The following is a 12,938-nucleotide window of genomic DNA, read 5'->3' on the forward strand; positions in this document are numbered from 1 at the left end:
TGTCTGCCTCTAAAAGCCATGCCTTGGTGCACTTCTTTCTTAGGACCAGGCCTATGACTTGGTACCTACCCAGCCTTTATTTAATGCTCAATAAATGTATTGATTGAGTGAAAGGGTGAATTTCCAGTAACATTTTCAGGGTCCTCTAGGATGAGCATGAGTCAATGTGAATTGGTTTTGTTTTTTAGTGTGATTGTAAGTGTAGGTATAAAAAGTGCTTTGGGGCATGCAGAGGTAACTGATCAGAAGTTCTAAACTTAGCTGTGTACCACAATTACTGTCTAAGACTGTCCAGGTTTTTTATTTTTTTAAAGCTTCATGGGTAATTCTGAAATAGCCATGTTTGGGCACTTAGCTAGAAGGCCCTTTGATTTCCTGGAATTTGGTTTGATTTGATCTTAACCTGACTAGATCATTATGAAAAGAAATCAGGAAATTAAGAAAAAGTCAGGACTTATCTTGAGAAATTACTTTTGTAAATCTTGATTTATAGTAAATGAAGTTTGCCTTATTCTGACCTTGCTAAGAAAATAAAACCTTGACTTTGGAGACCAGGGCAATTTGTTTAAAAGCCCAAAAGGAAGTTTTCAGGGTGCTGGGTGACACCTCACCACAGATGCCTTTTAGAATGAGTGCCATAAATGGAAGTGACTCAGCAAAACCAAACAGCAACACTAAGCATTTTACATGAGCAAAGTGTAAACATACACAAGAGGTTAACAAAGGCCCTTTTCTCAAGAAACTCAGTCTTGTTAGGACACTGTCATGAAAAGACTCACAAGGTACAGACAGAAGACACGGCAAATGTGAGGAGGGAAGGGACACATGAGTTCAAGTGGAGGGAGGGAAATGGTCATTTAAAATAAATGCCACTTGAATTTCAGCCCCAAAGTGTAGAAAGCTTGAAAGTTGGCATCCTTGGCTTCACAACAAGAAAAAGCTCGACAAAGTGAAAAAATCCATGACCCACCTTATCTTACCTTAGGCCCACCCCTCAGAGAATGGAGGTTGCAGAGCAAACCTCCTCTCAAATCTGGAGAGACATGCTCATCTAGACGGACATGGTCAAAATCTGTTTACCTCTGAGCAGGAACTGCTAGTCATAAACTGGTAGGATCACACATACGGTGATACTGAATTTGTGGAGGTTGAGTGTGACCTTCCCAGGTGGCACTAGTGGTAAAGAACTACCTATGCACCTACCAATGCAAGAGGCATCGAGACATGGATTTGATCCCTGGGTTGGAAAGATCCCCTGGAGAATTAAATGGCAACCAACTCCTGTATTCTTGCCTGGAGAATCCCATGGACAGAGAAACTTGGTGGGCTACAGTCCATGGGGTTGCAAAGAGTCAGACACAACTGAAGCGAGTGAACACGCACACACAAGTGTGGCCTAGCATGAGAGTAACTCCTGGAGACCACAGTCTTAGAGGGGCCCCCACATGCACCTAGGCGGCACCTCCAGGAACCCCGCCAGATTTCCACAGTGAAGATCAAGACAGATCCCTAATGTCTCTGACAGGAAGAGGAGATGAATGCTCAGTGTGAAGTACCAGAGTCTGCTTTGCTACAATGGCCCGTGCGTGTGTGTGCTGTCGCTTCAGCTGTGTCCAACTCTTTGGAGCCCACCAGGCTTCTCTGTCCATGAGATTCTCCAGGCAAGAATACTTCAGTGGGTTACCATGCCTTCCTCCAAGGATCTTCCCGACCCAGGGATTGAACCTGTGTCTCCTGCATTGCAGGCATTACCGCTGAGCCACCAGGAAAGCCTATTACAAAGGCCCATCCTCCAGGATAAGCCTTTGCCAGAACCTTATCCCTGATGAGGGAAGGGCATTCCTCCCTCACCTCTAGCCTTCCTATCTTACCTAAAGGAAAAATAAAACATAGTCAACAGAGGTCAAGACTTCAAGGAAATGCTGCAGCCAGAGAAGGGAGGAAGGGGGAAGCTGTGCCACTGGAAACTCCTGTGAAGGCCACAGGCCCACTGGGCACTGGACATCTAGAAACTAGAATGTGCTCTTGCCTCCCACTGTAGCACCACACCACACCAGGGCTCCAGTATAATAGTGGATTATAGCTGAAAGCTGCAGGACAGACTCTGAGGAGGAGGGGAACCTAGAGTTAGGAAAGAGAAAAGCATAGAAACGAGGAATTTGAAGCCTCTGGTACCTAAAATCAGAGCAAACATTAAACAAGTCCACTCCCGAGCCAGATAATCATAAATCTTAAACAGAGAAGATCCATTTATTTTAGTTTCTATTATCTAGTGCAGCATATGTGGCTTTCAAAACAAAAAATTACAAGGTATGCCAAAAACAAGAAAAAACATTCAGAAGAAGAAGCAATCATCAGAACCAGAGTCACATATGATACCAGAGTCAGATATGACATTGGAATTATCAAACAGAGAATTTAAAATAACTGATTAATATGTTAAAAGTTTTAATGAGGGGGAAAAAAACATTCAAGAACAGAAGGGTAATGTAATTAGAGAAATAGAAACTAAGACTCAAAGGAAATACTAGAGATCTAAATCACTGTCATAAAAATGAAGAATGCCTTTTAATGGGCTCATCAGTAGACTCAACATAAAATAAGTGCATCTCAAGATCTATCAGTAGAAACTGCCCAAACTTAAATGCAAAAAGTAAACAGAAAATCAACAAAAATTCCAAAAACTGAGATCATTGCAAAAGGTGTAACACATGTGTAACTGGAATACCAAAAAGGACAGAGCAAAATAAATATTTTAAGTTCTAAATGGCTGAGAACTTTCCAAACTTACAGACAAGAAACCACAGATCCAAAAAGCTGAGAAAATACCAAGGTAAATTCAAAATAGCACAGGCATATCATATTCTAACTGCAGAAAATCAAAGTGAAAGTGAAAGTCAGTCATGTCTGACACTTTGGGACCCTGTGGGCTGTATAGTACTGGAATGGGTAGCTGGTCACTTCTCCAAGGGATCTTCCCAACCCAGGAATCAAGCCCAGGTCTCCTGCATTGCAGGTGGATTCTTTACCAGCTGAGCCACAAGGGAAGCCCAAAAACACTGGAGTAGGTAGCCTATCTCTTCTCCAGGGGGTCTTCCTGACCCAGGAATCGAACTGGGATCTCTCGCATCACAGGTGGATTCTTTACCAGCTGAGCTATCAGGGAAGCCTGCAGAAAACCAAAGACCAACGGAAAATCTTGAATGAAGCCAGAGGGAAAGAGTAAGATAAAGGAGCACTGGTTTGACAGCTTTTGACTGACAAAATTATCAGTCATCTTGAGGCCAGAGGTGGTGATATTTGACCATACCTGAGTTCTTAACCTGATGTCTGAATTGGGATAAGGAAAAAGTTGCTTCTTCATATTTAGTTTTCTCTAACTAAAACATAGCATTTTTTCATTAGGAAAATAGGAGCAAACCAGAGTAGCAGTTAAGCATAACTTGTGATTGTCACCAATTTAAAAATGAAGATAGGTTATATCACATACAATGCTGCAGATCTTGAAATACTCTGTTTGAAAACTACTGTAGTGATTAGACCCATCCCAAGATCTTATCTAATATGTTAAAGAAAGGCACATATTTTTCACAGGTTAAAAAAAATACTTGAATAATTGTATTTCAACAAATGGGTTTCTTTTTGTATTCCTATGTGATTTATGCTTTTATCAACATCTGAGTAGGGATCTTTGGCACAAAAAGGTTAGGAACCCTCGGTATAAAAAATTTGGAACCCTCTTGTCACAGAACATGATTTGGATGCGCTTAAGACTGCATGGCATGGGATGGGTTCACCTGGTGTTCACACATGAGAGGGAGACTGGGAAACAACCAACCATCGATTGGGAGCTTGGGTTTCAGCCTGGGCTTTTCACATCTATCACCTCACTTAAACCTCAAAATGTTATCCTCATTTTACCAAAAGAAGAGCTGAGACAGTATAAGTAATTTGTCCAAAGTCACAGAGCCAGAAAAAAGTAACACTGGGATACATATCCGGGTCTTTCTGATTCTAAAGCTTGTGCCTGTGCAATGCTGTCTCCCATATGGACTGCACAGACTGTTGGCAGTCAGGCCAGGGCCCAGACCAGAACATCCCGACAGCCGGAGCCTCCGGCCTCCTGGGCAGCATTGTCCCTTGTGCTCACACGGTTGCCTTGATGCCAGTCTTGTTATCAAAGAGGCCAGTGCAGGCAGAGACTCATTATCGTGATCTAAAAGAAAGCTAAACATTTTAAGAAAATTTGGTTATAAAACTGCAATGGTCATCCTTTCTTGGCACATGTAGACATTGCAGCTTTGTCATTACTTAGCTTTCTCGGTACATTTCCTTTCCTTTCTGGCTAGATTATACTTTAATCCAGTTGTTTTCATGTTCAGTAAATCCAAACCATGTTTAACCGGTTTATTCATGTGAAGAGTCTCTGAGGTGAAGAAAGTTTTGTCTTTTCAACCACACTGGGGATTTGCTGTCTTCTTTCTGCAAAGGGATTTTCCTGGACCTGTAATCTGAACACTTTGACCTGCTGGGGTTTTTTTTTCCCCACTATGAGCAAATTTGTGAGGCTTGACCCTTTGTGTGCTGGGGAGCAGAGACAATGGCCTTCTGTGAATATCCTCTCCTGAGGACAGTAGTGGCTGAAGTTAGGAATGTTACTCATTTGCTATCACTTCTCCAGAGCCTTGCTGCTTCTGCCCATAGCAGCCACCCCAGGTGCCTTGGCTTACGCTTCAGAATGGACCCACATTCTGTTGGCAGCATCCTAGAGAAGTTTGTTCATGAATATTTTGGAAGTTGACAGTCTGACTTAAACTGAAGTAAACCGGTCTCAGACAACAGTCTGTGTTGGTGAAATGACAGGCCCTCGTACGCAGTGTCTGGCAGGAGGCTAAATTGGCACACCCTTCACGGAAGGCAATTTGGCAATAAGTATCAAAACTATATGCCCAGGAATTTCACTTCCAGGAATTTATCTCACAGACATACTTTCTGTTTTGAGAAATGATATTTATACAATATAGATATTTTCTCTGTTTATTAGTTAAATATCTCAAAACAAGCAACATTGATTGCCTGGTTGGGTGGATTGGGTGGATGCCCCAAGGATGAGGAGGTGAGAGGAAAAAGCTTTTTTATTTTGGAATAATTTCAGATCTACAGAAAAGCTGCAAAGGTAATACAAAGTGTTCCTATGCACCCCATCACTCAGTTTCCCCTTATCTTATATGACCAAAATATTTTGTCAAAATTAGGAAGCCAGCTTTGGTACATTACTATGAACTAAACTCCAAACTGACTTTCACCAGCTTTTCTACTAACATACTTTCTGTCCCAGGATCCCACCCAGAACACCCAGTACGCTTATTTGTCATGTCTCTCTAATCTCTTCTGCTCTGTGACATGTATACATACCCTTTAGAACTTTTTGGATCTGTATCATATGACTATTAACTATTCAAGAATAAGTAAAATTTTTAAATGAACTAGACTTATAAACTCATATGACATTAAAACTGTAAGGAATCTTAGAAGCAATTCCATCCAAGCCTCTCATTTCTCAGATGCAGGAAGGGACTTGGCCAAGGCCTCCCCTAACAGCAGACACAGACCCCGACCCCAGGCTAAAAACCAAGAGGTGAGCTGAGGACTAGTAGAAAGGGGATAAGCTTTAAAGTCACTCATGCTTGGCTTCAAATCCCAGCTCTGTATCCTTGGGCCAGCGCTGTCTTTTGTCTGGATTCTTTTGTTCAACATAATGTTTTAAAATTCAATCATGTTGTGCATGTGTCAGTAATTTGCTTAAAAGACCAAACAAAGGAAAAAACAGTTCTTTAAGGGAGCAGCCATGATTTCTAAGAATTTGTTGAGAAAATGTGTTGGGACTTCCCTGGTGGTAAGAATCCACCTTCCAATGGGATGAGGGTTCAATCCCTGATCAGGGAGCTAAGATCCCACATGTTTTGGGGCAACCCAGGTGCTGCAACTAAGACTCAATGCAGCCAATTTTTTTTTTTTTTAAGAAAATGTGTTTTCCATCCTTGATCTCTGTTTTGCTGGGGTTTTTTTTGTTGTTGTTTTGACCACACTATGCAGCTTACAGGATGTCAGTTCCCTAATCAGGTTCTGAATCTGGGCCATGGTAGTGACAGCCCAGAATCCTAACCACTAGGCAACCAGCAAACTAGAGCTCTAGTTCTTATGCAGAAATATGACACCACTGGCCAGACTTTCTTCCCTTCCTGGGAGCATGCAAGCACATTGAGTCTTGGGGTCCCAGTACTGCCAAGGAGGCAGCACTTGGAAGGAGCCCAGGGAGATGAGTGAGAAGAAAAGTAAGCTCCTGATAAACACACTCAGTAGACACATTCCATATTAAGAAGCAGGGGACTGGTCTTTTATGTGGACTGCAAAACTCAGTTGTAGAAGCTGGGGAGCTTCTGGGTTCAGAGCAGTGGTGTGATCTGACTATCTTAGGCAGATACAGCACCTGCCTAAGCCTATGGTGCTGGGACCACCTGCATCAGGATTGTCAAAATGCAGATGCCCAGGCCCCACCTCACACTTGCTGAATCCCAATCTCAAGAAGTGGGAACCAGGAAACTACATTTTAACGTTTTCCATGGGTAATGTTAAACATTTTAACAATATTTCCATGTTGCTCCATATAACATAAACTTATTTTATTAAACACTTGGGTTAATAATTATCCAAAACAGTGAAAGAGGAAAACTATGGCATACACCAAGTATCAGAATTAATATGCAAGCACCAAAAGGAATTCTGAAGTTTCACAGATACTATAAAAATGCAATTGATAGAATGTTAAGAGTAGTGTCAGAATGGAAAATATGTTCACTGATTATGTTAAAATATATAGGTGTACATGTAAGAACTAGAAAAAAAAGATAAAAATAAAAATAGTGTAAGGGAGGTGGAATTATAGATAATTTTCCCCTCCAAATTTCTTGTATTACTATCAAATGAAAGTCACTTTTAATGTTATGTTTTATTTATTTCAAAAATTACTACTGCTTCACCTCTGGCCCACCTACATGTATGTATGAGCTATTCCACTAGGCACTGTGTGTAGCAGAAACTGAGTTAGCCCCCTAATCCTCCCAAGAGGGATAAGAGTCTCAGGGCCACCCTGATCACCAGCTCCCAGTATGCAGAAGGAAGCCTGAAGGCAATCTGGGTGGGGTGATGGGGCACAGAGTATGATTGCTCCATGCTCAGCTGCTGTTTATGGGGTTCCAAGTTATCTCTGAGGTTTCCCAGGTGGCACAGTGCTGAGCGCCAAAGAACTGATGCTTTTGAACTGTGGTGTTGGAGAAGACTCTTGAGAGTCCCTTGGACTGCAAGGAAATCCAACCAATCCATTCTGAAGATCAACCCTGGGATTTCTTTGGAAGGAATGATGCTAAAGCTGAAGCTCCAGTACTTTGGCCACCTCATGCGAAGAGTTGACTCATCGGAAAAGACTCTGATGCTGGGAGGGATTGGGGGCAGAAGAAGGGGGCGACTGAGGATGAGATGGCTGGATGGCATCATGGACTCGATGGATGTGAGTCTGAGTGAACTCCAGGAGATGGTGATGGACAGGGAGGCCTGGCGTGCTGCGATTCATGGGGTCGCAAAGAGTCGGACACGACTGAGCGACTGAACTGAACTGAACAGTGGTAAAGAATTCACCTCTACCCGGAGACCCGGGTAAGCAGGAGACCTGGGTTCAATCCTTGGATCGGGAAGATCCCCTGGAGGAGGGCATGGCAACCCACTCTAGTATTCTTGCCTGGAAAATCCCATGGACAGAGGAGCTTGGTGGGCTACAGTCCAGGAGGTTACAAAGAGTCAGATACGACTGAGGGGCCAAGCACACACAAAAGGTATCTCTAAGCAAGGGTTTTACAGAGGAGGAATGTGTCAGTCCCTCGGGCTTGACAGCCTTAACCTCACTTCTGAACTACAGATAATCCTGACCGACTGCTCCTCCCTGACAAGACTCAAGTTGCCCAGTGTATAAAGAATCCACTGATCTTTCCTATTCCTTTCTTCAGAACCTGAGGAGAGCTTCCTTTCAACTGCAGAGAGCTTGGGGTAGGCAAGGGGTAGCCTGAAGCACTGCTAGCAAAGAACTGGTTTTCTCCCTTTGATATTCAGGCCAGATGACGCCGGGAGCTTACTGACCCCTGGGGAGCTGGTCATAAAGAGCTGAAGGAGTCAGTTCAAGGAGGTATAGCCATTCCCTGCACACCAGCTCTCCCCTCCTCCAGCCTGCTCACCGCCCCTGGATGCCCTGCTCCGAATCACAGGCTGCTGCCAATTACAAAAGCACTCTTAACTCTGTTTCACAGCCCCTTGATTGATAGCACTGGTGAGTGAAATTATAAGCCTTAATGATCACGTTAATTTCTGGGGAAAGGGAAGCGGTCAGAAGAGGTTCTCAATCATAAGCACCACAATCAGCTGGGTGAGTTCAATGACAGGCCAGAGCAGGGATAAAGGGGAAAGAATTAACTTTTTTAAAGGTCACCAGTGCGTAGGGGGAGCGTAACCAGACATGAGGAACAAGGGACACAGATGATCTGGGAGCCTGAACGTGAGTCCAGCCTCAGGTCTCCCAACCAAAGACCACATCAGGGCTTCTCATCCTTAGCTGCACACTGGAATCATTGGGGAGTTTTCAAATAACTGGACCCTGCCTCAGAGATTCTTGTTCTGGTGTGGATACAGCCTAGGCCCTGAGCATTTCAAAAGCTACCAAAGTGATTCTGTGTGCAGCCAAGATTGAAACTACTTGTCCAAATGAAAGGATTTGGTGAGCATGTAGTCAAGGTTGAACACCTTTGGAAATCCAATCAATCTCACTAGTTGGTGCCCCCAAAGAGGAAGGGAAATTAGGTATCATTAAGCCTAGTGCTCCTTTGCACAGATGAAAACACTGATGTGCAGAGAGGTTAACTGAGATCACATTGGTCATAACTAGAACCCAAGTCTCCTCACCCTGGCCAGCACTGCTTCCTCCAGGCTCATGGCTGGGTCAGTGTGAAGATGCCCTGGATAACACTTGTAGGACAAGAGCTGGGAGCTGTTCTCCAGCCTTCACAGTGGAGGACCCCAGGCCTCCACTGCCACTCGCTCAGCGTCCTGGCACATAGCCATTGAAGGACTTTAGAGATACTAGGGCCACAAACAAAGCCTGACTCCTTGAGGATCAAACCTATGACTATGGCTTCCTCAATACTTGACCCTACTCACAGTTTCCCAGCAGAATATTGCAACACTTTGGTACATCAGAAGGATGCCCAGGCTATGTGGCAACATCCTGGTTTCTCCATCAGAGAGAATGCCCTTTGCACATTGCTGACAAGCCCAGCTCAGCAGTGGTAGAAAACTCTGACCACCCTCCCTAATGGTTTATATGCAAGTCAGAATTATTCAGAGGAAAAAAAAAAAAACAACACTTCATGTTCCAAAATGAGCTTCAAAAATCTAAAACCGTGATTTAAAAAACAGACTACATTAAAAAAAAAATTAAGCCATGTGTCATAAAGGTACTGGAACTACTCAAAGAGAGTTATTATTATTCTTCAGTTTCCATAAATGATTTTTTTTCTTTTTTGCACAATCTCAGTTCCCTGACCAGGGATTGAACCTAGGCCACTGTAGTGAAAACCCAAAATCCTAACCACTAGACCATCAGGGATCTCCCTCCATAAGCGATTATAAAAAGTGTTATTGTAAAATGAATGATTTGAAAGTCTTAGTGCAGCTTCTTAGCAGCAGAAAGTGTCTGCCAAGTTCTTTCTATATTTTCATTTATCCAATGTCTCTCAGCCTTCATCATGACATGGGTACTGTCAAAAGTTCATATAAGTGGCCTGGACTGCAAAATTTAGGGGACCAAGCTCTAACCATGGGTGCAAAGTGAAACCTACTTCATCAGTCCAGTAGCAGAGGCATATTCATAATTGAAACATATGTATTCTCTGTATTTTTTCTAATAGCTTCTGAAGTGTTCATCAAGCCTGTCTGATTAAGCACTTTTAAATTCTGAGCAATGCAATGGGCTCTCTCACACCCTCTTGGCAGGAGTGCAAATTGATGCAACCCTTTTGGAGAGCCATTTGGTTGTATGTGTCAAAATTAAAAATGCATACAATCTTTTTGACCCAGAAATACCACTTCTAAGAATTTATCCTACAGAAAATCCCCACAAGTTCACAGGAGTGTACATAGAAGGATGGCACTTTGTAGTTTAATTTATGACAGTAAAAAAACTGCAAGCAACCCAAGTCTACCAATAAGGAATTTGTTGGGTAAACTATAGTGCGTACAATGAAGTACTAGGCAGATGGTAACATGAATGAGGTAGAGCCGTATGTACCAACGGGAGAGAGAGCCACACATACACAAGTAACTTGCAGAAAAGTAGACAGTTTCCTTTTTTTTCCTGCTCTCTACCTTGTTTGTTTTTCCCCCAGTTATATTTAGAAATAATTGACATACATCACTCTATAAGTTTAAGTTGCATAGCACGATGGTTTGATTTACATGTACTATGAAATGATTACCACAATAGGTTCAGTTAACATCTATCATCTCATAAATAAAAAGAAAATAGCAATTTTTAAATTTATAAATGCTATAAGATGAAGACTTAGTACCTCCACCACTCCTCCCTCTTTTCCCCCAAATTTTATACTTTTAATTAGACCAATAATTAGCATTTGCATCATTATAACAATGTGAATTTTATTCCCTGTACAACCTATTAGAATACTGTGATTTTATGTCCTTTCTTTTTATAAAACTGAGATATAGTTGAGATATAAACACCACTATGTTAGATACAGGTACACAACACAGTGATTTGGTATTTCTTTACATTACAAAACAATGTCCACAGAAGCTTTCTTTTTTTGTATAAATGATTAAAGACAGCAACCCCTGTGCTGGTCTCTAGCCAGTGGGTTCAGTTCTTGTACTCCTAAATTGTACTGAAACCTTGAACCCTAAGTGGTAAACTGGGAATCTCAATTCAGTTTCTAAACATCCTCTGCTCTCTCTCTTTCCCAGAATCAAAGAACAACTAAAAGTAATTCAAACACAAATGTGAGACTCCATATCTAATTGCCATTGTATGCAAATACTGCTTTAAGATGACCCTCCTAGATTTAGAAAAAAAAGTTGTCAAAGGAGAAGCACTGAAGACTATTCTTTGACTGCTGTCATCACTTGACTGGGTTCATCTTCTCTTGCTTGTATATTCAAGTTGCATATATTGAAATTGCATTATCTGGAATTTGTATATTCCAGGACAACTGTGGCACCTCCCCCACAATACCAGCCCTAGAGAATGTCTGCCTTAAAATCCAAGCAAGCAGTGAGGTTCTTAAAGTATCCAGGCTGCATACAGCGAAGATTCCAAAGTCCCAAAAGACATTGCTACTGGATTTTTAATTCTGGGCTCTGTCAAATATTGAAAGCGAGGGTTTTGTTCTGTTTTTAAACTATAGTTGATTTATGACAGCCAGGTTTGATTCTTCTTTGTAATGGCAGAGATGCCCCCAAACAAAGGCAATCCCATTGGGAAATCAGTATTTTGTGGCATGTCACAGGAAACTTACTCCCTTTTTAACTTTGCTGAGAATATTTCAAATAGATTAAAGCACATTGGGACTGTAATAGCTTGTATTACAGGTCAGTGATTCCCTCCTCTTCCATGAGAAGCATACACTCCCGGCCCTCGTGAGGTTGGGTTTGGCCATGTGTTTGTGTTTAGCTTTGACCTGTGGAAGGTGAATACATGTGATGGGAGCAGCAGCTTTAAATGTGTTTGCGTGGTTTGGCTCAGCCCCTTGCACTTTCACACTCTGCCGTACAAATAAGTTGCTCTAGAGAAGATGCGAGTCCAGAATGAAGAAACACTGGATCCCATTTGCACCCAAACTGTAGCCAGGTGCCCAGCCCAGCAGTCCCATGAACAAGAAATACACGTTTGTTGTTGGAAGCAATTCAGCATTATTGAAGTAAAAATTGACTAATACATGGATAAACAGCCTTGAATCCATTGCTATTCTTTACCAAATCTTGCCATTGATCTTATATTTGTTCCCAAGTCTCTTTTGTCTTACGAAATAGACCATTTCAGAAACATTTGAGGGAGGGTCGTCTTGGTACCCTTCACCAATCCCACCCATTCCCGAAGGACACCACTATCACACAGTTAGTGCTACCATACTCATGTTTTTAACATATGCTATACATTTATAAACATGGTGGAGCATTGTTCTGTAGGTTGCAAAACTTTATATAAAAAGCAACCTGTATGTATCCTCTGGGATTCACATACCACCACTCCCAACAGCATATTCCAGGTTTACCCATGTTATACATCAGCTCTAGTCCGTTCACTAACTATTGTAACACCATCTGTATTTACTGCAATGTGTCTATTCTCTACAATGTTGAAAAGAACATTCTTGTACACGTTTTTTAGTATCTTGCTTTCCTTTAAGAGGAACCTCTCTTTCTCAGTGGAATCAGTGGACTAGGAGTGGATGGCTGACTGAACTTCCACACATGCTATCTACCAGGTCAGTTTAATCAAGAGTGGCAAGTATCTCTGCTCCAGACTCTTGCTGGAGATGCTGCCCAGGAGGAGCCTACAGTGCCCATGGTCTTCAGCACCTCTGATTTCCATCACTGGCTTTTGGCTGTGGGACCAGTGCTCTGAGATTTGCTGAGAACATCTCAACTCACTTTCTACTGCTCCTTGCACGTCTTACTCACCAATATGGTTCTTCACACTTTATCTTTTTTATCATTAAATAATTCTTAAGTTCCTGGTCAGGACTGAAATGTTGGCAAGAGAGTTAGAAACAGAGGAGTAAGTGAATGAAGACTCTGTTAATCGGCCTCTTTCTTCCTCA

General features: G+C 42.2%; 1 non-coding gene across 1 annotated transcript; it reads right to left on the bottom strand.

Moving 5' to 3' along the window:
• Positions 1–9,637: 9,637 nt before the first annotated feature.
• On the bottom strand, positions 9,638–9,709 carry TRNAE-UUC (transfer RNA glutamic acid (anticodon UUC)). The gene has a single exon. It is a non-coding gene; the product is annotated as a tRNA-Glu (tRNA).
• Between the last annotated feature and the right edge of the window lie 3,229 nt (positions 9,710–12,938).

The sequence above is a fragment of the Ovis aries genome, chromosome 8, assembly GCF_016772045.2.
Source record: "Ovis aries strain OAR_USU_Benz2616 breed Rambouillet chromosome 8, ARS-UI_Ramb_v3.0, whole genome shotgun sequence".
NCBI classification, from domain to species: Eukaryota; Metazoa; Chordata; class Mammalia; order Artiodactyla; family Bovidae; genus Ovis; species Ovis aries.